The following is a 21,626-nucleotide window of genomic DNA, read 5'->3' as shown; positions in this document are numbered from 1 at the left end:
ACCACAATATTATTTACTTAAAACTCATAATGGCTTGCAATAATCTTAGTTCTTCTCTGAAAATTAATAATCAGCTGCAGCTGTGGGCTTGCTTATTAAAAAATGCCCAGCAGTTTCCCTCTTTCCTTCACATGAATCACACAAATGCTGTAAAGATGCTTAAAATTTATGAACAGAATTGAAAATTATCCAAATTAATTTCTTTGTCAGCTACATAAAGAAATTCAGGTCCAGAAAGGACTTTCTAGGTCAGTGTATTGCAAGCAATCACTGTAGAGAGATAGGGTACAGTTCTGTCAGTAGCATGGACCAGCAGGAATTTCATCATTACTCCATGGTTCTCAGAGAATGGTGATTAGGACAAACAACAACCCACACTTTTAATTTTAGAGAACTCTTAAATATCATGTGTTAAATCAGTTTTGTGATACTCTACCTAAATTTTGACATTTCTGGTTTCATATGGCTATTTTCCTAATTAGTGTTTTGGGGGTGGAGAGCTGTTTCTGTATATTTGTGAGTGTGGGCACACACGTATGCCCTTATTTTTCAGTCCAGGAAATGGAAATATTTCAGATCATATTAGGAACAAAGACAGAAAGCTGTTAATATGTTGCTAGACAGGTATAAAATCAAATTCATGCAATAAAACTTTAAAAAATAAATCTGAGTAGCCAACAACCACACAGGTCTGGCTGATTTGCCAAGATTCCTATTCAGAACTCAATTCCTGAGTGAAAAGTTCACTGAGTGCTTACCTTACTTGGCAGCTGCTCACAAGGCTAGACATCGCCTATGTAATTTTCCTATTATATAAAGCAATTCTGGATTTTTATAAATTTAGTTTTAAACATCTGAGACTTGGGACTCAAAATTTGATCAGTTCCAGCACTCAGTCTGGCATTTGCAAGGTTCTCTTTCATATGATTCTTCCAAATTCTCCCACAATGTTGACTTTCCTTCTCAAAGAATTTAAATACTGACCCATGGTAAGCATTCTTTGGGTCTGCACAAAGGGCACAAATCAGCAGTAAAAGTTGTTTTTCTTTATATATCATCTCATTACTCATATGAGTCAATCTAACAGGTAAAATGAGTTAGTAGAACAAGCACTTACAAGACACATGTTTAAAAGTGTTTCCCAGTAATTTGTATGAATAGAGGTCTTCTTTCAAAGTACACTGACATGTACAAGGCTATGTTCTGCTGCTCATTCTATTTATTTTATAAGCATCAGTCATTAAAAATAAGATGACCAGGTAAAGCTGCTTAAAAGCTCTTGCTGACTTCCTTACCTTGACAGAAAAAGATTAAAGGCAAATTCTGACCAAGATCTGCACTTACTTATAAGATCAATACACACTGTTGAAATTTTAATGATGCAGCATTTTTTAATGCCCAGAAACGACCCAGCTTATATGTCTTTGCTCAGGAATCTAAGCTCCGTAAGTCAACAACAGTGATGAATTTAAGTACTCTAAAATGGTCTCCAGAGGTCAACTCTCTCTGCTGACTACCAAGGAAAACTAGACTACTCACCCATGTTAGAGCTCTACAGCAAATGACGGTATGCACCATACTGAGAAGTAAAAACATAAATAGAAATAGGACCCTCTCAAGTTCCCATAGGTTAAAACCACTGTTCAACCCAATTGACCTCACATACGTCAAAAGTCAGTGGCAGTTCCTTGTAAACACACGGTCTATTGGAAAGATGACACACAAGTTATAATTAGAGTGTATTACATGGACAGATTCCAGACTACTTCCCTACTCTGTGTGTTTGCCTCCTGTAATGTGATGTCTTAAAATTAACAGACCTATCTTTGAGATGAGTCTTTTTGCTTTATTTACCAGCAAAACATGGAGGGTAACTGCAGAATGATTCATTTTTATAACTGCTAGAACTGAGTTTTCCTGTCAATGCATATATGAAAAGAATCATCTCTATATTTTTCGTGGTAAGGCTATATCAAGGCACATAGAAGATATTTGCCAAAGGCTCCAGTAAAGTCTTTGGAGCGCTGAAGGAAACAGGTAAAAATTCCTCCAAGAAAATTTGTGATTAGCTCATATTTTTGTCTTTTATTTTTCTTTTCCCTTTTCTTCTTCTTCTTCTTTTTCTTTCTCTTCATTTTCCTTTTCCTCTTTTTTTTTTTCCTTTCCTTGTTCTTTTCCTTTGCCTTTTTCATTGACATAACTTCTTACTTCTAAGCTCTCCTAAGGAATTTGATCTTTTTGTGATAACCACCTTCTGTTTTATACACAGTTTCATTTTCATGTTTTCTAAAAAATAGTGTTCATGTAATGGTATGCTTCCTAATAGATATTAGATTAAATTCAGCTGCAGTTTCCTAAGTTTCAAATGAATGCCTGCTCTCTTTTTATGTGGTTTGGCTACATTGGCCCATATCCCACAAAAGGGCAATGGGTGACCTGGGATTGCCCTTCTCATCAAGTGCATCTCCTTGCAAAGACAGCAGAGGAATCACTGAGGGAAAGCTTGCCCTGGAGAATGAAGAATTGAGCAGGACTAAGGAATCTTTCTGGTAGGAAGAGGTAGCCCTGTGTTCAACCCTGGCATGGTTCAGTTAGCAATGCTGAACTATGCTAATAATCATTTTATCAAAAAATTTTTTCCATACAAAGTGGGTGACCTCTACAATGAAGGATTTAAATCATTTCTTAAACAGCTATAAAGTATTTTGACTACAAAGTACTTTATAAACTTATTTCCAGCCTAAACATGTTCAATTCTGTGAGAGATGACGATAGAATCCATTAAAGAGTCAACACTTCATTGTCTAAAGCCAAGGAATTAGTATTCAATCAAATCCATCTGAAAATCAGCAGTAGCATAATTTTACTTTCTGTTTCTATGAGACATTACATGTTTTTGTTCCAAAACATATTTAAAGAATTGATAGTCCATTACTTCTGGTTTATACAGAAGCTTCTGGAATTCCACATTAACTGATTTTTTTTCATAGATGATAACATAGTAGCAATGACCTTCATAAATAGTGAAGGTACTGGATTATATTTCAGAACTGAAATGGTTAAAATGTCATTATAGTACTGATGTTTATGTGCACAAGAAATTATCTTTATTCCTAGCACTGAAAAACTGCTGGAGTCTTCCTTGCTTGCAGCTGGATTCTAATAAAAAATAAACAAATAAAGTTATTTGTTTCTGAAAAATATCTGGGAGAAAGTTCTTTAAACTGAAGAGAAGTTTGATGTAACAAAGGAGACTTGCTTTGGTGCAAGACCTTCCCTTTTTCTACTTTCTGTACATTCAAAAGCAGAGAAGAATATATTGCCAGTAATTATCTGACTGCCCACGAAACTGACAGTAAATCTTGTTCCAAAGTTTTAAAAATATCGTATTTTAGAGATGTTGAAAATCTGAGAGCAGGCTTCATACTCTCAATCTGCTTTTAAGTCTGAGCTGTTCTAAAGCCAAGACTTACAGCTAGTTATGAGTACTCATGCTTTAAAGAAATGAAGTTGTGAGGTTTCCTCAATCAAGAAGTGTATAACTGGAAGACTGCCTCAATTTGTCCTAGCCTTCACCTTCCAGAGAGTGGAAAGCTGTTGAAAAAGAATTTACATCTTCCTCATGTCTTGTTTTATACCTGTCAGCAGTAATATGAAAATCATTCACGAATTATTATTATGCATCTTCTATTTTATTCAAGAAAAATATTTTTGTGTGTGTAAACATTGCTGCATACATCTCTAATACTGGTGTTTGCTTGTGGTATCAATTCACCAACTGAAGCCCTGTGAGCAGGTGTGTGATTACTATTCATGAGTTCAGTGGTTTCAGCAGCAATTTGCAGAAGTCACTGGACTTATTTCTTCATTTTGGTGCTGCCTTCTGGCACCACTGATCTACTTGCTTTCACCTACCCAACTGAAAGCAAAATTGGACCAAAGGTGATATTTTGATGACATTCTTCCTCATCACATCATCTTCTCAGGTTCTAAAGAGTTATGGTTTTTTAGGACTCAATTTTCCTCTGCAGTTTCCAGTTTAACGAATTTTTCATGAACATGAATTATAGCAGCAGCAGTTCTGGCTGCAACATAGCAATTTCAGCTTGGTCTCATCTTGATAATTACTCTCTCTTGTTTGTTGGGTTGTAGTAATTGCATCATTAATATGCTGATGCTGATCCCTGGTGCTGCTTAGTGGACCGCCTTCTCTCCTCACAAATAAAGCCAGCAGTCCAGCATAAGACTGTAGGTTCTGGCAGTTAAACCTAACAATAAATGTTAATTCCAACGATAAATTCAAAAGGAGTTGAAAACTCAACAAAACTACAATGCCTGAAATTTTATCAATCTGTTGTAACTGAAACACTTGCGCCTGCCTTCCTGCTTGACTTGGTCTGTCAAAATCTGTCAAGATAGCTCTTGATATGCTTGTGTGGTACTGAGTGATTTGAGGAGCAGGCAATTGCAAAGGATATTTTCTAAAGAAGTACTTGACTTTCTTTTATAATATTGGAAGAGGGCACTTTAGAAAAATACATAACTGTGTAGGAAATATTAATCACACCTATGAATGTCTACATACTTTAGAATCTTGGTTCCTTTTAAATTCTGCTGACTTCCAAGTAAGTGATTACACTGACTATAGTGGGGTCTTGAATCAACTATCTAAGCGAGTGTCTTCCTCTTCCCTCTCGGTGTCGTAATACAGCAATCAGCAGAGCTGCTCCCAGAACGCTGCTGACATAGAGACGCTTCATCAAGTAGAGAGCTATTGGCAATACATTCCAACTAGGAGTGCTTTGACTTGCTAGAATTCTTTTGCCCTGGGTTTCTTAGTCTCTTAATTTGACTTCTCTGGTGAACAGCAGCATGGGAGCATGAGAGATATAGGTAAAACACTTTTACTGAGCCTGTTGTAAAATGGTTCTTTATAGGTCAGAGAGAAGAGGAAGGGGGAAGGACAAAGGGAAGAGGAAGGGGAATGGGAAAGGGTAAAGAGAAAGGAAAGGAGAAAGGGGAAAGGGGAACAAGAAGGAGAAGGGAAAGGGGAAAAGAGAAAGGGAGAGGAGAACCGGAAAGGAAGGATGGAGAAAGAGTTTATAAGGATCAGTGGGCTGCATTTAAAGTTGGTCGCTGTGAGCCCTCTCTTTAATCTCACTCCCTGTGGAGAGGAAATGATGTGATTGATTTGTAAATTCTGTAACCACATATTAAGCTAATACTGTTTAAGAAATGCTCATTATACGAGTTATTTTTGCTCTGAGTTATGTAAGGTACCGGAAATCTCCCTTTCTGCCTATGCTTTTCCAAATGTGATGCTTTCTATGGTGATTCATTTAATTAAATTTCTTTGTGTATCTAAAGAAGGGAGTTCGAAAACATAGCTCGTATATCCTGTTACCACATCTTTTTAGAGTTCTGCACATTTTAGTCACCTGCTAGATATGCAAAAGGCATCATAGCATTTTTTTTGTTATTTAGTTGAATGTCCTTGTACGTTCTGAAAATTGTGCAGCATTTTAGCACTTTTGAAGGAGTTTTGTGCAAGCTATTCGTAGGAGATAAGATCACTATCTTTATAGCCACCTGAAAAAAAAGTGATAGTGCATTTCTTCCTTATTAATGATCCATTTCTTTTAAATCTCCATGATGCTAAAAAAGACTTGTGCATGATTTAGTTTGGAAAGGCCTATTGAGCAAATCTCCTCCCCTCGTCTGACTGAAAAATGTGTTTGATATAACATATTGACTCAATTTATTTTGGAAAGTGTCTGGTCTACTAATGTGGCAGTCCCCAGTGAAGTTTCATTGTTACACATGGGAGTAGAACAAAGATATTTTCTGGTATTCAATAGTCCAACATTTGGTCTGCCTGTGACTTGGGTGAGGGAAAGGGAGAGGCTGATCTATAAAGTTAGCATAACTACTTCCCCAAAACCTGAATATTTAGCCTCTTGTTAACTGATACTATAAATGTTTGCCATCCTTGGCATCTTACAAAAGAGGGGTATGTAGAAAGAGAAAAATAATTATATCTCTTCATAGGTAAAAGTAGCTTAGCTTCTACAGACAGAAAAGCAGCTACTATCAATTTTCCTTATGAGTCTTTCTAAGATCTACTTCAGGACCAGCAGAAGCATTCTTAGGGAGTAGGAGAGGCAGAGGGAAGTCCTACCAGGAACTTAGTGACAATCACTTTTTAAGCATGAGAGTTAAATGGCTTAAATGGAAGAGACAGTGACCTTCAGGGGTTTTAGCCAGCTTGCTTTCTAGAAATTCAGGAAAATAATCCATTATGGATACTATTTAATTGGTTAAACTATTCCAAAGGAGTTTAGTTTTAAGCAACTGTAGTTTTCTTGTTTAGACACACACACACAGAAGGTGTGCTTCTATCCATACTGAACCACTCTCCAAGCCTTTGAAACAAAAACCAAAGCATACAATGGTATAGCCCGTGGGGGGTTTTGATCCTTTTTTAACGACAGGAGTAAGTTGTCAGTGTCAAACCATTTGAACACTCAACATGTCAGAAAAGGTCCCTAAACAAATTTGATATCAGTGATGCACAGTGATGCAAGGCTGTGCTTCCTTCTGCTGTTTTGTCTATCTCGTTTTGAAACCTGACTCATTTTTTTATCTATGTGGGATGCTTTAAACAGTCTTCAGTATGCATTATGTGAGTCAAGACAACTATTGCCAATGCTCACAGACAAAACATTTCTTTCTGGAAAATTTTTCCTGCTATATTTTAGCAGTGAACATTTTCCTATCACCTTCAAAGACAGATGGGATCTTCACTGCTTGCGTTCTACTGAGCAGTAAATATAAATGAAAACTAGATAATAATTATATGGAAGTGTGGCAATTTTCTAGCAGAACTATATTGCAGGGAAATCTATCTTATAAGGCACTTTTATATCTAGATATAAATATATAATCAAGATATTAACTAAAGACCCTTGCACTAAAACTTATCCATGGGCATAAAAAGAGGATTTTGTCCTTTCTGCTGCTTAGTGCCAATTTACCTCATATTGGATCCTTTCCCTCGTCACCATGAAACCAAGGCTTCCAAGTAATGCCTAAATCATATCCCTGATAAATTTTTCATTATTTCTCTTGGTTTGTTCCACCTACTACAGATCAAGTCAGCAAGAAAAGTAGTCCTACTGTGTGCTATTTAACAGAGTGCACATAGTAGCTGTTTGATAGCACTGGCTGACTCTTGTCTTTAACAGGTGCAATCTCTGTGTAAAAAGTATACTTCAGAAAAATCTTCAGAATTTGTAACTAGTTGATAGGCAATTGGCTAATTGCAGCTGTAGGGAAGTTGGAATGCAGAGATGATACAGTCTTCTACAGAGGTTCAAGGAAAGAAATTGGCTTTTGTACAGAAATTTGTTTTATAAGGAACAGCACAGCTCTAATTCAAAATTGGAGTAATCTCATATGGTTTACAGCTCTTAATTTAGTCTTGTTTATAACTTGAAATACCTGCAACAACTTGCTTTGCCCCCACAGAGGTTTAAATCTTTGTCTCTTTTTTTCCTGTGTTCATTGAAGATAACATTTTGAAAACAGTCAGAGGGTTTGTCAAACTCCCAAATACATTAGAAGACTACATACTCATTCAAAGTGCCTATAACAAAAATATTTCATCTGAAGTCCTGATGGGAATTGCAGTAAAAGAAATCTTCTTCCTTTAGTTTCAGAGATATTATAAGGAAATCAGCAGGGGGCATTTAAAAGAAATATAACAAAACATGGCATAATGGAAACTAGTCTTGACATTGATATGATCTTTTAAAAAATGTTCTAACAGAAATAATAATTTTCACACAAACAAACAGTGCATGAATGTCTTTTGTGCACATATACAAATGTGGACTGTCTTTCCTTTAGGAAGAATAATTTTTCCCTAAGAATAATACTTAATGTTAGACATAAACTCTTACAGTTAAAGCAAACATCAGTTAGTGTGATTATTCTAAATTTGAGAGCCATTAACATGTTATATCACTGTATTATTTGAGAATTTCATTTTTCCTGAGCTATTTGCACAAAATTTCTTCTTGTTTTTTCAGGCGGGGCTGCTCGTGCTTGTTTGATAAAATAAGATTTCACTTGTCTTATTTTACTTTGTTTTCAAATCATTTTTTTACAGAGTATTGTAAGGCTTAATTAGGATTTTCTGTACAGTTATTAATGAATGCTCTGTTTTTAAGGATTATTGGTAATGAACCCAGTTAAAACACACATATTTTATTTCATTAATTTTTTCATGTTGTCATTTTTTTTGTAAGTGGAAGCAAAGCCAATTTTTAAAATATTGTTCTCACAGAAAGGATAATATACTTTAACCTAATATTTAATTAACGAAAAAAAAAAGAAGCATTACACTTTTGATGTACTGCTTTTATTATTTCATACCATATCATATTACTGCTGTTCCAAACATCATCATAAAAATTATACCACATCATGCAATTCTACATGTCATGAATTAATTTCAAAAGCTTCATAAAACAAATACACTTTCATTTAATGAAGCATCATTTGTCATTTTTTTGCTGTTCTTTCTGGAAAATTTTGCTGAAATTGATATCACTTTTTTGTGGAAAAAAACTTACTTGAAATGGTGAGTTCAGCTGAAACCTGCTTGTAGAAGCCTGGCTGACTAGTTCAATTCCTGTGCACGATCTACAGCAGAGCACTGCTTTCCCCTCAGCTGGCAGGCTAAGTCCCTGGTACAGCACAACAGGTACAGGGTGTGGCAGACCCCTGCAAGCCTGCTGACAGCAGGGCTGTTACACCTCTTATTTGTCAAGCACACAGCTTATTTATAATAATAAACTGTTTGTTTTATTTTTTTAATGCATCTTTTCCTGCACTGTATTTCTATGAGTTTAGTATGTTGGCACCATGGTGCAAGGCCAAGGTTGCTATTGCAATTTAGCCCATTTCCAGGCAAAGACACCAAGGTTTTTCCACATACTGAGCTTTGTTTGAAATAAATTAAGTGAATTCACATGTTCTCTAAGCACGAAGACTAACATTCATCTTCAGAGTACACCATCACAGAGAACAACATGTTCTCTGTTGAATGTGACTCAACCTGCTTGTACTAGAACATAAAACGCTAAGAATTTCTTTGGAGGGCAAACTCTATTAAAAGTATCATGAAGATGGCCCACATAATTTTATTCAAGTTATGAAGTACTTGATGCCTTACAAAAATCATTTAATCTATGCTGTGATGAAGATTACTTTTACATTGTTTAAAATATCCTATGGTGGTTGCAAATAAGGCTTGTAAGACTCTTATCTAGCTCTATGGATGTCATAGAAGCTGGATCAAGCCCCAGGTCTGTATCACATGAGATGAAGAACAACAAAGAGGGGAGAGGAACACTCAGCAGCTGGTATGACAAATACGTGCAGGTTTATTTTGCAGAATACTCTTGTTCATGTACATATTTTCAAGTGATATTCCTAGAATATTCAAAAGACAGCTTATTTACAGCACTTGCTTCATAGACCTATTTTAATCCCATACAGAATTTTATCTAGTGAAAGCAAATCTCCTTTGGCTATATTGCAGGTTCGTCCACTGAATATTCCTGCAGCTGTAGCTAACAATCCTAATATGGCCTGCATACCAGGGTTTTTTATGCAGAACTCATTTATCTGAGAACTTTTGGCCTGTTCCTAATAAAAGGGAAAATTCTTCCTGCAAACTACAGAATTTTCCTCGTTCCCAGGGTGATATAAACAGTGTCTCTTGTGTATGTCTCCTTTAATAATGGAGAATAAAAGGATTGGTACAATATGAACTTCCCATTATTGCTCCTACTGCTGCCACAGTCCCTGCACTGCTTCTCTAATAAACCTCATGTGCAGTACAACTGCACTATTTCTTCTGTCTGAGAAATACAATAGCCCATGAATATGTGAAGGATGGTATTAGTTTTCTAACCGAAAAGTCCCCCAGTTCATTCATTCTTTAAAAAGCACGTAGGAGTGTTATACAGTCAAAAAGAACATGCACTGAAGTGTGAAGTTTATGTCTAAACTGGTGGACCCAAAACTATTTTTGATTCATATGCTAGCCCTGTGCCAACTCATCATGATGTTTTATGTGTGGATATGCACAAACATATACTAGCTCTAAATTTTGGTGAGTTTTTCTTAATGGCAATCATAAGGGCATGCTCAGGCCAGGAAGGATAACAGGTTCATCAATCATTGAGCAGTCTCAGTGCAGTCCCAGAATTTTGTTTTGCTAGTATGCCCAGATGAGCTATATTGTTATAGGGAACTGATGCAGACAAGGAGAATGATGCTGAGCCAGATAAAGAGAACAGGAACAGCTCTTGCCTTGGAAATAACAGCATGCATACCATCAAACTTCATACATCTCACTAATACCCTTCTTTGTCATTCTATCTTAATGGTAACATACATAGCACAACACAAATTGTGACTAGGAGGAAACGTGCCACAGCAAATGCAAGATGTCGGAAGCTACAGCATGTACCAGCATGTGCTTTACATATATATATATATGTGTGTATTTTTTACCAGTGCTTAAATGCATCATAAAGTTTTCATGCATTTATTTACCTGCACAGTATCTCTCATTAGCAATTTTTTTGGCTATCCTCAAGCTTTCAAAGATGAGCCTGTGGCATCTCAGTCCATGCAAAAGGTTATAGCTTAAAATTACAAGGCCTTTTTACAAGGTAATGTCTGTTTTCTCTGGTTTGCAAAGCAAAAAAGTAAGTCTTGTCTCCTTAGTATTACTGTATTTCTGTTAGGAACAGCATACACCGTCTTTGTTTTGTGCTGTGCTGCTCACTGAAATATCAATTGTGTTATACGTGCACAGATTTGAGCTTGTGCACAGATTTTCTGCTGAGACTTTCACCACTCAAAATGTGTTAGGAGTTGCCACTGAGGGTGCTTCATTTTAACTAGCCGCTAGTGAAACATCATTCTTTCCTTCTGTTAGAGTGGTTGATATGTTTTTTCTATAGCCTTACTGAAAAACTGCTTTAATTTTCTGTGTATACTAGCTCCACCTAAAAAAGGAAACAAAACTAGAGAGATAATTTAATGGATGGTACCTACATCCAGTTCTCTCCTGTAGTGTGCTTATTAATTGCATACATCCTTTCATTGCCATCATTCATGGTACATAAGAACATAAGCAGGAAGCATTTTTTGGCCATGATCTAATGAAGAAACCAAGCCTAACATAATGAAAATTATCCAGTTTCAACACTACAGTGGTGCAGATCAGCCAATGCATCTACAATGAAACTACAAGGAACACGGAAATGTCTGAAACTCAGATGAAAGGGAGTAGAACCAGTGGCATTTCACATGGTGAATGTTACACATTATCATTTTACTGGGCTGTGGTCATTACCCTTAAAGGCATTAATGGATTATTTAGACTAGCTTGTAAGGTGTTGTGTCAATGGGAGACAGCAATCCAACAACATAGCCTTAATGGCAGACTGCAGAATGAAAGAAAAAGTGTAACAAACCTTGAAGAGGAGAGAAGGAAACACTTGAACAAACCCTGAAGTGTTGCCCACCATTCTCTCTCTCTCCTGAACATGGAAAAAATGTGTACCTGGAGATTAGGACTTCCCTGATTTTCTACACATGGGCATTAACTACTTCTTGTCCTATCCTCTCCCTCATCTGTCTGCCTCTAAGCCATCAGGATATACAAAGAGAGAAAATGTTGTCTATTCATAAAGTGCTTAAGTGTTGGCCTAGTATTATCACCCTTTATGAATATTACCAGATACTATAAGAGCCTTGGTTATGGTTGTCTTTTACGTATGCTTTTGCTGAACAGCAATTATTGGAGCCAGAGAAAATTTCTCTCTCTGGGAAGGGAAATGACTGCAGCTGTATAGTCACAGTACAGCTGCCTTGAATTGCAAAATTCCCCCGGCAAAGATAGGACTCCAACTTGTGTAATGGTCTATAAAAACCATCAAGATTTTCCTTGATTTCTGTGGAATTAGGGAACGGTTCTTGGCAGAATCAGCAGTATCATAAATAGGCAGCTGGTTCACTAAGTAGCAGAGAGGGATTATTGCTAGCCATGTTTCTTTCCTAATTTAGTATGAAAAGGTTTGGTTTTTTTTTAACTGTGCTTGTACATAGATCAGCTTGCATTCTCTGAGCTGAAAGAAATCTGCTCAGTCTCTTGGTTTACATTTCTACTGTGTAATATTGTTTTGTGCAGTTGCTCTCTAAAGCTCAGCATCCCTCCTTTTAAACTGAGCTAGGAATATGATGTTAATGTTAGATTCCTCTTGCCTACAGAAAGGAAGCCACAGGGCACCTCTTCACCAGCATCAGTCCTAACAATGCACAAACAAATCCGAAGGGTTCAAAAATCATTCAGCTAACAAAGAGCAGTTAGAAAATTAAACAATTAATGGAAATTTAAAGGTCTCGCATGCCTTGTTCTTTGAAACTGTATCCTGCTCATAGACAGATAGAGGAGGAAGTTAAATAAAGTTAATTAGCAGGTATTTTGGCATTCTGCTCAGTTTAATTCTATTGCTACATCCTGCTAGGTCAGAGTACCAGAGGTTAATAATAAAAATTATTTGGAAAATTCTGTCTTGATCGAGTGGCTGTACATCATGGGCAACTACTCTTACACCATGGCTGTACATAATATTTTATAAGTTACTTGAATACACTTTGCTATTAGAGGTGCAAATGGTCACTTAGCCTCATTGGTAAGGTTGGGAAATAGAAGGAACATTTTTTCTTGATTCAATTACTTAGAGAAAACAACAATAAAGCCACAGGTTTCAGCTGTTAGCTGACTAACCTCCGCCTCTTGAACTGAGGAGGAAGAGGTGCTTGCAATGAGAGAATATCCATCAGGAGATGGCCAAGATTCTACCTGTGGTCCCAGGTAGAATCATGGTGCAGAAATACTGACTTAACAATCCAAGGGGGTGACTTTTCAGGGAAAATGCAGAGATTACAGTTTGTACTCTGTACATATACAGTCCCTGGAGCAGATAGTATGTTTGATAAAAAGAGATATGGCTGCTCTAAATCCAAAGTATGGTCTTTTTTTGAATCTGAAATCCATCTTTTGGGTATATCCTTGAAGCCTGGTACTAGACTCCTGAGTTAGTTCACTCCTGAATTATTTTAGCCTAAGCAAGCAGACTCATCTCTTAAAAAGCCCAAAGTACTAGATATGTTTCATGCATGTGGTTCATCCATGTTTCAGCTATGAAGAAACACCAGAAGCAAATGGTGCAGAGCTGTGCTTTTTTTGAGCATCTACATTCATGCAGTGTTGCTCAAAGGACAGCAACCTTCCCCTCACATGGTGGTTATTCTTTCTCCTAATATAACTTGCTTCCCTCTCTCACTTGCCCAAGCACTTGCAAGATGCACAATGAAAACTAAAATATTCTGCAGAAAGACAAACCAATGGAAAAATCCCTGACCTGCAATGCAACTTCATTCCCTGACAACATTGCACCAAATTCCAGATGCGGGGTCCAGTAGAGCAAATGTTTTTGCAGGATGAAGCACTCAGTGCAGGAAACATCAGGCTCCAGCCTGCAACTCCATCAGCCTGACTTCTTCACTAATACAACGTTTCATGGTTGACTGTGCATCTGACAACTTCATGGGCTCCACTGGAGCTACATTTTCTGTTCCCTCTTCCTCCGTACATTCCTTTCTTTTCTTGTGAGATGGATGAGGCTCCTGCACTGGGAGAAGTGGGCTTCATTCCAACCAGACCTTCAGAAATCTCATTAAAATCTTTCTTTGTCATTCTATGCCAATGAATGTTGACATGCAATGGCAGTATAGCACAGGGGAGGCAGCGTGTAATTCTGGAGATAACTGGTAACAATTGTTTTCATATGTGTGTTTGTGTGTATACATATACATACATACATATACATATATTTCTAACATTTATACGTGTCATGGAGTTCTCATGCATTTAAACACTTGGATAGTAGCCTTCACTGAGTATTTTTCTGCCTATCCTCAAGCTTGCAGAAGGCAGGCCTGTGACAGGTAGGGCTGATGAGGAAATGGGCTATGTTGGATAAAATCACAAGGTGGTCTTTTACAAGAAAACAGCCTTTTTTTTTTTTTTTCTCCAGTGTTTCAAAGCATAACAAATAAATATTTTAATCTGGTTAGTATTATCTTTTTAATGAGTGACCCATACTGCTCTTATTTTCTATAATGGTGTTTTCTCTCAACCCTCCACTATTTGCACATATACATGGAATTTTATAAGACCTGGTAAAAAGCACAAGCATCATACCAGATAAGATGAAATCTAGGTTGTCAAGGTTTTCTCACACTCATTTTTGGATCTTAATTCTTGGACTACATGCCTTTTGAGTGATGTACTGTACTTTTGAGGATGAGCATATCTTGGGGCCTGTGGTATGTTTTTTATAAAGTAAATATCACACAGTACAGTCTTCAGGTCTGCATATTGTTACCAGAAACATCTGCAGATCTTCAATTTCCTCTAACCTTATTATTTTCCTGACAGCTATAAACTGATGCTTTGAAATGTAACATTTACTATGGACAAAAAGGTTTTTTTCTCACCAAACAGAATTCCTCCACTGGAGAAATAGTCCAGTGACAACAATAGCAGTAAGGTAGTGTGCTGTGCTCAAGAAGGAGTAGAAAACACAATTCTTTTTAAAGTTCCAAAGTCTCAGTCCTCTACTGTGACGCTTCAGATACTAGTGGGTTTTTTTCCTTAAAATCATCACTTGATGACAACCTCTGCAGAGTTATTGTTTCCTCTGCAGCTGATTCAAAAGTCAGAATGCAGGTAAAAGGTATCTGCTACTTTAACCATTTTTAAATCAGTTTCTTAGGTTTAGGCGTTAGACTGGCAAAATTTGTTCTTGTTAGAATATTTGAACTTGCAATGCTCTAATAATTAGAAAGAAGATGCAGATGCTGTGGAATAGCATGCTACCTCTAATCAGTATAAGGTTGTATGTTTGTGCTGGTTTGGAATGGCTGCTAATGACTTCAGCCAGTTGCAAGAGCTGGTAATTCTATGATGAGAAAGAAAACTTGGTTAAGTACTACTTGCTGGTGAGATTAAGAGTGCATACATATTCACAACAGATAGTATAAAATTCTTATCCTTTATGTTAGGCACTGTTATCTAACATGACTTGTGTTATGTTTGTGTTTTCTGACAATCCCTCTTTCTTGCCTACTTTAATCAGAAGTGAGATTTGATTTCAGATATGATGCAGTGGGACGAGCAGCTTCTACTTCATAAAGCTGTTGTGTCACTTGGCAAGTAGAAAGGTTGAAGGAGATTGCACAGCTTCATGGTTAATCTTCACTTGGAAATGTTCCTATCTAGTCATAGAACAAGAAGTTTTAAAGCATTGCATGTCATGCACTGGGCTGATGAATGTGCAGGGTGTTTCAGTTTGGTGAAACTATATACATCAGGCTTGTGATACAGGTGGAAGAATGAAGAGAAGTTTGTATATGAGTCTTTTACTTTCCAGAATACATTAATTCATGCAATGTTACCAAGTCTTCCTGTTTTGCCAACATCTCTGGTTACTGTTTCAGTGTTACAGTTCTAGATCAGAGTCTCATCTCTCAGTACCTCATCTTCTGAGTGGTTTAATAATGGCTGTCAAGGCAGACTTTTTGCAATTCACAACACTTCCAGAAATTTGAATTAGAATAGACTTCATTTCTAGCTTGATAAATTCAGTTGGGTTTACCATTAAAATATTTGCTAACTGAAGATTGGTTTAATTGAAACTAAGAAGAAATATTATCATTGTATTAAAACTTTATTAATTGAAGCCAAGCTTCCAGAAAGATGTATAGAGGGGTTATAACTTGTTTTAAGTGCTGGAACAATGCTTGGGGCTGAATCTTATGCAGTAGGTAAAAACAGATTATTATAATAATGCTTTTCAGTCTTAGTCTTGAAAATTAGTCTTTCATGCATAGTGAGACAGATGTATGGTTATATGTGAAATTCTATCAGGGCAAGGTAAGAAATTAATCGGACTGGAATTTGAAAATTCATGAACCAAACTTTAAAAATAATGCCAGTTGGGCATTCAGCAGATCAAAGGAAAATTGAAGTTGGATAAAATTGCTGAGTATAGGTGCATATTAAAAGCGAGTTTCACAGTAAGTAGTTCAAGTTCCTTGTAACTAGTTCAAATGCTCTGAAGTTCGGTAGCTCAGCTGCATTCATCCTTTGTAGTATAAAGAAATGCGCTTTCTGATACTTTCAGTCCCCCTAAAAGGGTTATCATTAAATTCTCTAAACATTCCTTTAGGAGCAAAAGGGATGCTGACCATGCCATGGATTTGCCAAGTTATAGGGAAAGCAAAGAGAATTTTAGAGGTTTGTGTTTTACACTTTAGAAATGAAAGAATTCTTCCTACACTCAATGGGAAGTTGAGCAATAAAGTCAAACGCTTTTCTTCATTTCTTTGATTAGCTTTTTTAACCTATTTATTGGAGAGGGTATGCTTTTCTAATCAGATATAATAGCTAAAACTTGAAAACACAAGAAGCAGATACAATACGGCAATGAAGAAGTCTTAATGTGCTTCGGTTCTGCTGACTTCGATGATGTTTATATGCTATGCTAGTAGCATAAAAAGGCTGGTGGAAGATGTTTGCTTATTTGAGTAGCAATTATAGATTATACCAGGCCCGGATGTTTGATTAGATTCAATCTACAAATCCCATTTTGTATATTCACACCCATACTTCAAGTGTAGACAGGTCTTTCTTCTAAACTTAGAAGCTTCCAGCTGCAGATGATAAATGTGAAATAGTCCAGTACTTGTTACAAAATCTGAATGTATTACTTTGAGGCAACATCATTTGAACAGCATGTGTTAGCCTTCTCTAACGTGATAGAAGTAAAAATTCAGCTGGTGAACAAAAAGGTCTCCACTACTCCTCTTGTCTGATGAAGTGAATTATATTTGTTTGGTTTTTATTGTGTAATATTTAAGGTCCCAAAAATGTTGCAAATTTTGTGCTATAGAGTGATTGCATCATTAATATAGTTCAAACTGTAACTGCTATAGAGCCAATTTTTAGCTGTCATCTCTGATGTGCATTACTGCAGTTACAGTAATCTTGTCTCTATTCCAGCAGTATATACAGTATTGTGGAATAAGAAAAAAAATTATTTTCTGTAATGAAAATTAAGAAGTGCATTTCATATTTAGAAAACCAGAGAGTATATCAGCATACTAGCAATGTAATTACACTGGGGGTTGCAGTTTTACCCCACATCAAGGATAAAAGTTTTAACCTAAGTTTAAAACAGTTTACAAGGGTAAGAGGCAGCCATAGCCCAACCTGGGCTGCACAGCAATAGCCACACCATCCCTACTAGCAGCCAATCTGAATTTTTGCATCTTCACTATCAAAACCACTGGGTGTAGCACATTCATGCAGCTGATGCTGGAATCTCTCTGGTTATCTTACTCCTAATCATGTTGACAGCTCCTTTTGACAGAATGTCAGATCTATGTAAATGCCAATTCCCTCTACTATGAGGGCAGAATCAAACATCTAAGGGACTGTCGTGCAGAAGAACAGTTTGCTTAAATGTAAAAGCTATACAACAGAGCTGCTTAAATCTTAATGCAATAAAACCAAGTATGAAAACAAATCATATGTTTGTATCTTGAAATTTAGCAAGTTTATCTGATAAAAAAGAAAAGGACAATTTTAAGTCCATCCTCTTCTGTGCTGTGGTAGCATGCATGCAAATTAATAATCAAATGGCCATGGAAACTTCCAAAATGCAAATGGCAAAGGCCTGCAACTTGTCCTTTTAGGCCTATCCACAAGCTTTACTGTAGTTCTTTCTGACTTTTAGAAATGCAAGTCATTTCAGGCTACAAATTTCCATTCCTTGTTTTTATAACCAAAGGGCTTGAGTAAGACCAGTTGTGCTGAAATAAGGAAAATGTGGAAGTTTCTTACTAATATTAAGAAACAAAGCCAGGGGAAAAAAAAGAAAAAAAAAAGAAAAAAATCTCTATGCGTGTAACCTCCAATCACATCTGCCCTGAAGTATAACACAATGCAGGCACCGTACTTTACTCTATGGGGTTGAGTGACAGAAAAAGCAGCAGTGATCTCAGAGTTTTTGCAGGAAGCTAGTACCTGTGGCCATGAGAGGCTCTTGCAGCTGTCACTGTCGTTCTTGCAATTTTAGTAGGAGATCGTACCAATCTTGACTGCTTTTCTTGTGGGCACACAATGTGCTAGTTACATAGTGTGATAGTTTATATAATCACACTGTATTTGTTCATTGAAGCATAGTTTCACTAAGTGAGACCATTGCTATGGACTAAGTTGAATTCGCTTATGCATCTGTTCTACAACTACCAGCCAGGTCAAGGAGACTTTGGCTTTCTGCATTCAAAATGTGACACTCCAGTATTGATTAGATACTTTGAAACAAAGCTGTAGTCATTTCAGGCTAGGTATATAAATGAATAGAAACATTTGCCTTAATTTCTGGCTTTATTCTTCTTTTCATGTATCAAGAGAGTTACGAAACATCCTAGTGCTGTATTTACAAGCAGCATAAAAGATCATGAGAAAATAAACAATTCTGCCTTTAAAACAGCATTTCTGCAGTTTAGGGTAAATATGATATATAAGGCATAATAATGCCTTGCCTGCACATTGTGGGGAAAAAAATACTCAAAATACTGAATAGCTGTCTAACTGCAGAGCACTACCCAGCTGTGTGCTAAATGAGGCAGGGGTCCCACTGGAGAATAACATTCAGTTATGTGGTTAGACAGTGGTGGCCTTTATGCTGGCACTTCCTAACTTTAGAAACCTTGACTTAACAGCCTTCCTGTCTTTGGTTGGTTTGTTTTGTACGTATTATGTATTCAAGGAATATTGAAGTTCTTGTAATGTGGTTAACAACAATCAGGAGAGTTCATATTTCCTTACTCAGCAGTCACAAAATAATGACTTATTTCATGTTTCTTATCTAACAATACTTCTAAAGGAAAGCAGAAAAGGTAGAGAAAGGTTAATAAATGTTACAAGGAAGTTCAATAATTTTGCGGTTTTATATAATTTTTTCCACTTTTTTTTAATCTTTTCCTTCTTCCTACCAATATTTCTCCGAACTTATGTTTTTTCTGCTTCTGTATTTTGTGATGTCACCTGCATTTCAGCACAGTAACTGCTTAAAGAATATAGATGAGAACAACTATTTCCAAATTCCTTTTATATTTAGATACTATAATAAAAATATAATGAGCCTGCAGTGAGTGATTTACCAGAACTCTGATTTTCATTATATAAAATGTTCTCAAAAGTGCCAAAACTTCACAAATAAGATCAAAAATAAAATAATGAAAATTAAAACTGTGGAAAATTTATACCATATTAACATTTAGTGGGATGTTTTTCATTCTAAAATTGCCTTTTTTTTTTTTTCTCCCCAAATTCTATGCTAAAATCATGCATTAATTCCTGGCCAGTTAATTTCATATCTGCAGTAAAATGGACGACACGGTACATCAAATGCAGTATGAAGTGTTAAAGTAAAGGTAGTAATAGACATGCAAAAAGGTGTATAAAATAAACAGTTATCTGTAGTGACAAGACTCTGACTTTTTTTTCTGTTCAGATTCCGAAATGGCTGTGAGTATTGCTCTGAGGATTGAGTTGTTAGCTGAATTCTGAAACAAATGTACGTAAAACAATTTTGTAAGATTGTTTAGATCCTAAAAATTCAGTAATTTCTCCCTGATTCATTTTCATTAAGTTTTCAAGCCATTCCGTACTGTAAATTCTAATACCATAGCTTTCAGATGTGACAGAAAAAACTTTTCTAAGCTTCTCATAGATCAAAACTAAAAAGCTTGTGAGAGCCAATCTGACATCATCATGGATGTTAGCCATCAGATTGTAGGCAAAATTCCCCTTATTTCTATGTTGTCCTAGTTGCTATAAATTAAGCAGATTCATTCAAAGCAAAGATAAAGGAAAAAGGTGTACAGTTACATAAATATTCAATTACTTGAAAATGTTTAAAGCTAATAAATAATTACCTACCTTTGGACAAATGTATGCCATACCTGCAAAAGATCATCATCCAACATGTATTTAAACTATCCTGTAGGTCTAATATATTAGCAACGCATGGTAGGTTCCCATGGTTTACCCGTTTTATATTTGAATCCATGACATCTGCATGACACTGGCAAACTGCCACAGCAATGTCAGTTTTACTGACTTGCAATGGCATGCCAAGGATAGTGCATGAGCGTCACTGCATGACGGAAAATTTAGGAGGAAGAGAGTTTAATAATATCTGTATAGGCTGCTAGTTTTCTTTCTCTTACTCAGGAAAGACAGTACCAACACCAGCATTAGGTTTAGGTGCACGTCTCAGGAGAGTAAGAGCATAATAGCACTTACACATTTTGCAGAACTGATGTTTCGTTTGTCATCATGTGCCGCCAAATATGACAGAACTGTACTTTAACCTTTGGAGAAAGGTTTCAGTGGGTGTTAGATGGCAGACCAGATCCAGGAAAGGCATATTGGCACTAGGTGGAACAGAGATGGTTATTTAGAGCAGTGCAGAGAATGGTAGGAAAACTCAGAGACTTAATACAACAGCAGTGCTTAATAGAAATATAAAGTAATCCTATTTATGCAATTTGCCATTGTAGACATTTAAAATTGCAGTACTGATTTAGCAGAAGAATATTACCCATCACTTTTAATCTTGAAAGGGAGGAGTAGGTAAACAAATTTGCTTCCTTGACAGATCACAGGGACTTGTGAGATTTCCACTTGTATTTCTCTTCCTTTCTGCTCAAACTGTGCTTTCTCAACCTTTCATAGGAATTACCTGAACTTTTTGCTGATGGAACACAGATGCCTAGGAGAGAACCTACAGTCTTCCTAAGATGTAACTCTGACACAAAACAGTTGCTAAAGACTATTGTAGCAAAATGGTTTTGTCTTCATAGTTCATTCATAAATCAGCTGTTGGGGGAAAGACCAACACGTTTCCAGGCTCCTCTGTCCAGAAGGTCCTCCTTTTTGCTATGGTTGTCCTAGTTTCCTGCTCTGGGGAAGGACATTAAGGATAATTAATGTACTGACTTACACTTCTGTTAACAATTAAGCCATATTAAAGATTCTCCCTCTGTGTGGGCAGGGGAAGCTGGGCCTCATTAAGAGTTCAGAAGGAAAGATCAATGGACTAATTAATGCACTAGAAAATGACAGCCAAGATCTCTGGATCTGATTTCAAGTTGTGTTCTAGCTGCAATATCTCATGACATTTCTTCTGGATTTACTCAGAATTTTTTCCATTAGAAGGCTGTTCATACTTACAAATTTAAACAGGATTTTCCATTGTTAAGTATTAAGATGAAAGCTTATATTTCTCCTAAGAAACACAACTTCATCACTGTATTGTCATGGCTTTAGTTAACTCAGTGCAAAATTGAAGGTGAAACCCAGACAGAAATATTCCCCATATTTTTGCAGTACTGTAGTT

The 21,626-nt window shown here is 36.5% G+C and overlaps 1 long non-coding RNA gene across 1 annotated transcript in view; it reads right to left on the bottom strand.

The window, feature by feature from the left end:
• Positions 1 to 20,445, bottom strand: part of LOC135415892 (uncharacterized) — a 35,576-nt gene extending 15,131 nt beyond the window's left edge. The window contains exon 1 of the long non-coding RNA XR_010431326.1: positions 20,165 to 20,445. This is a non-coding gene — a long non-coding RNA (uncharacterized LOC135415892). The remainder of the gene's footprint in view (positions 1 to 20,164) is intronic.
• Between the last annotated feature and the right edge of the window lie 1,181 nt (positions 20,446 to 21,626).

Source organism: Pseudopipra pipra, chromosome 1, assembly GCF_036250125.1.
Source record: "Pseudopipra pipra isolate bDixPip1 chromosome 1, bDixPip1.hap1, whole genome shotgun sequence".
Classification (NCBI taxonomy): domain Eukaryota; kingdom Metazoa; phylum Chordata; class Aves; order Passeriformes; family Pipridae; genus Pseudopipra; species Pseudopipra pipra.
This window is presented reverse-complemented; position numbering and strand designations above follow the sequence as displayed.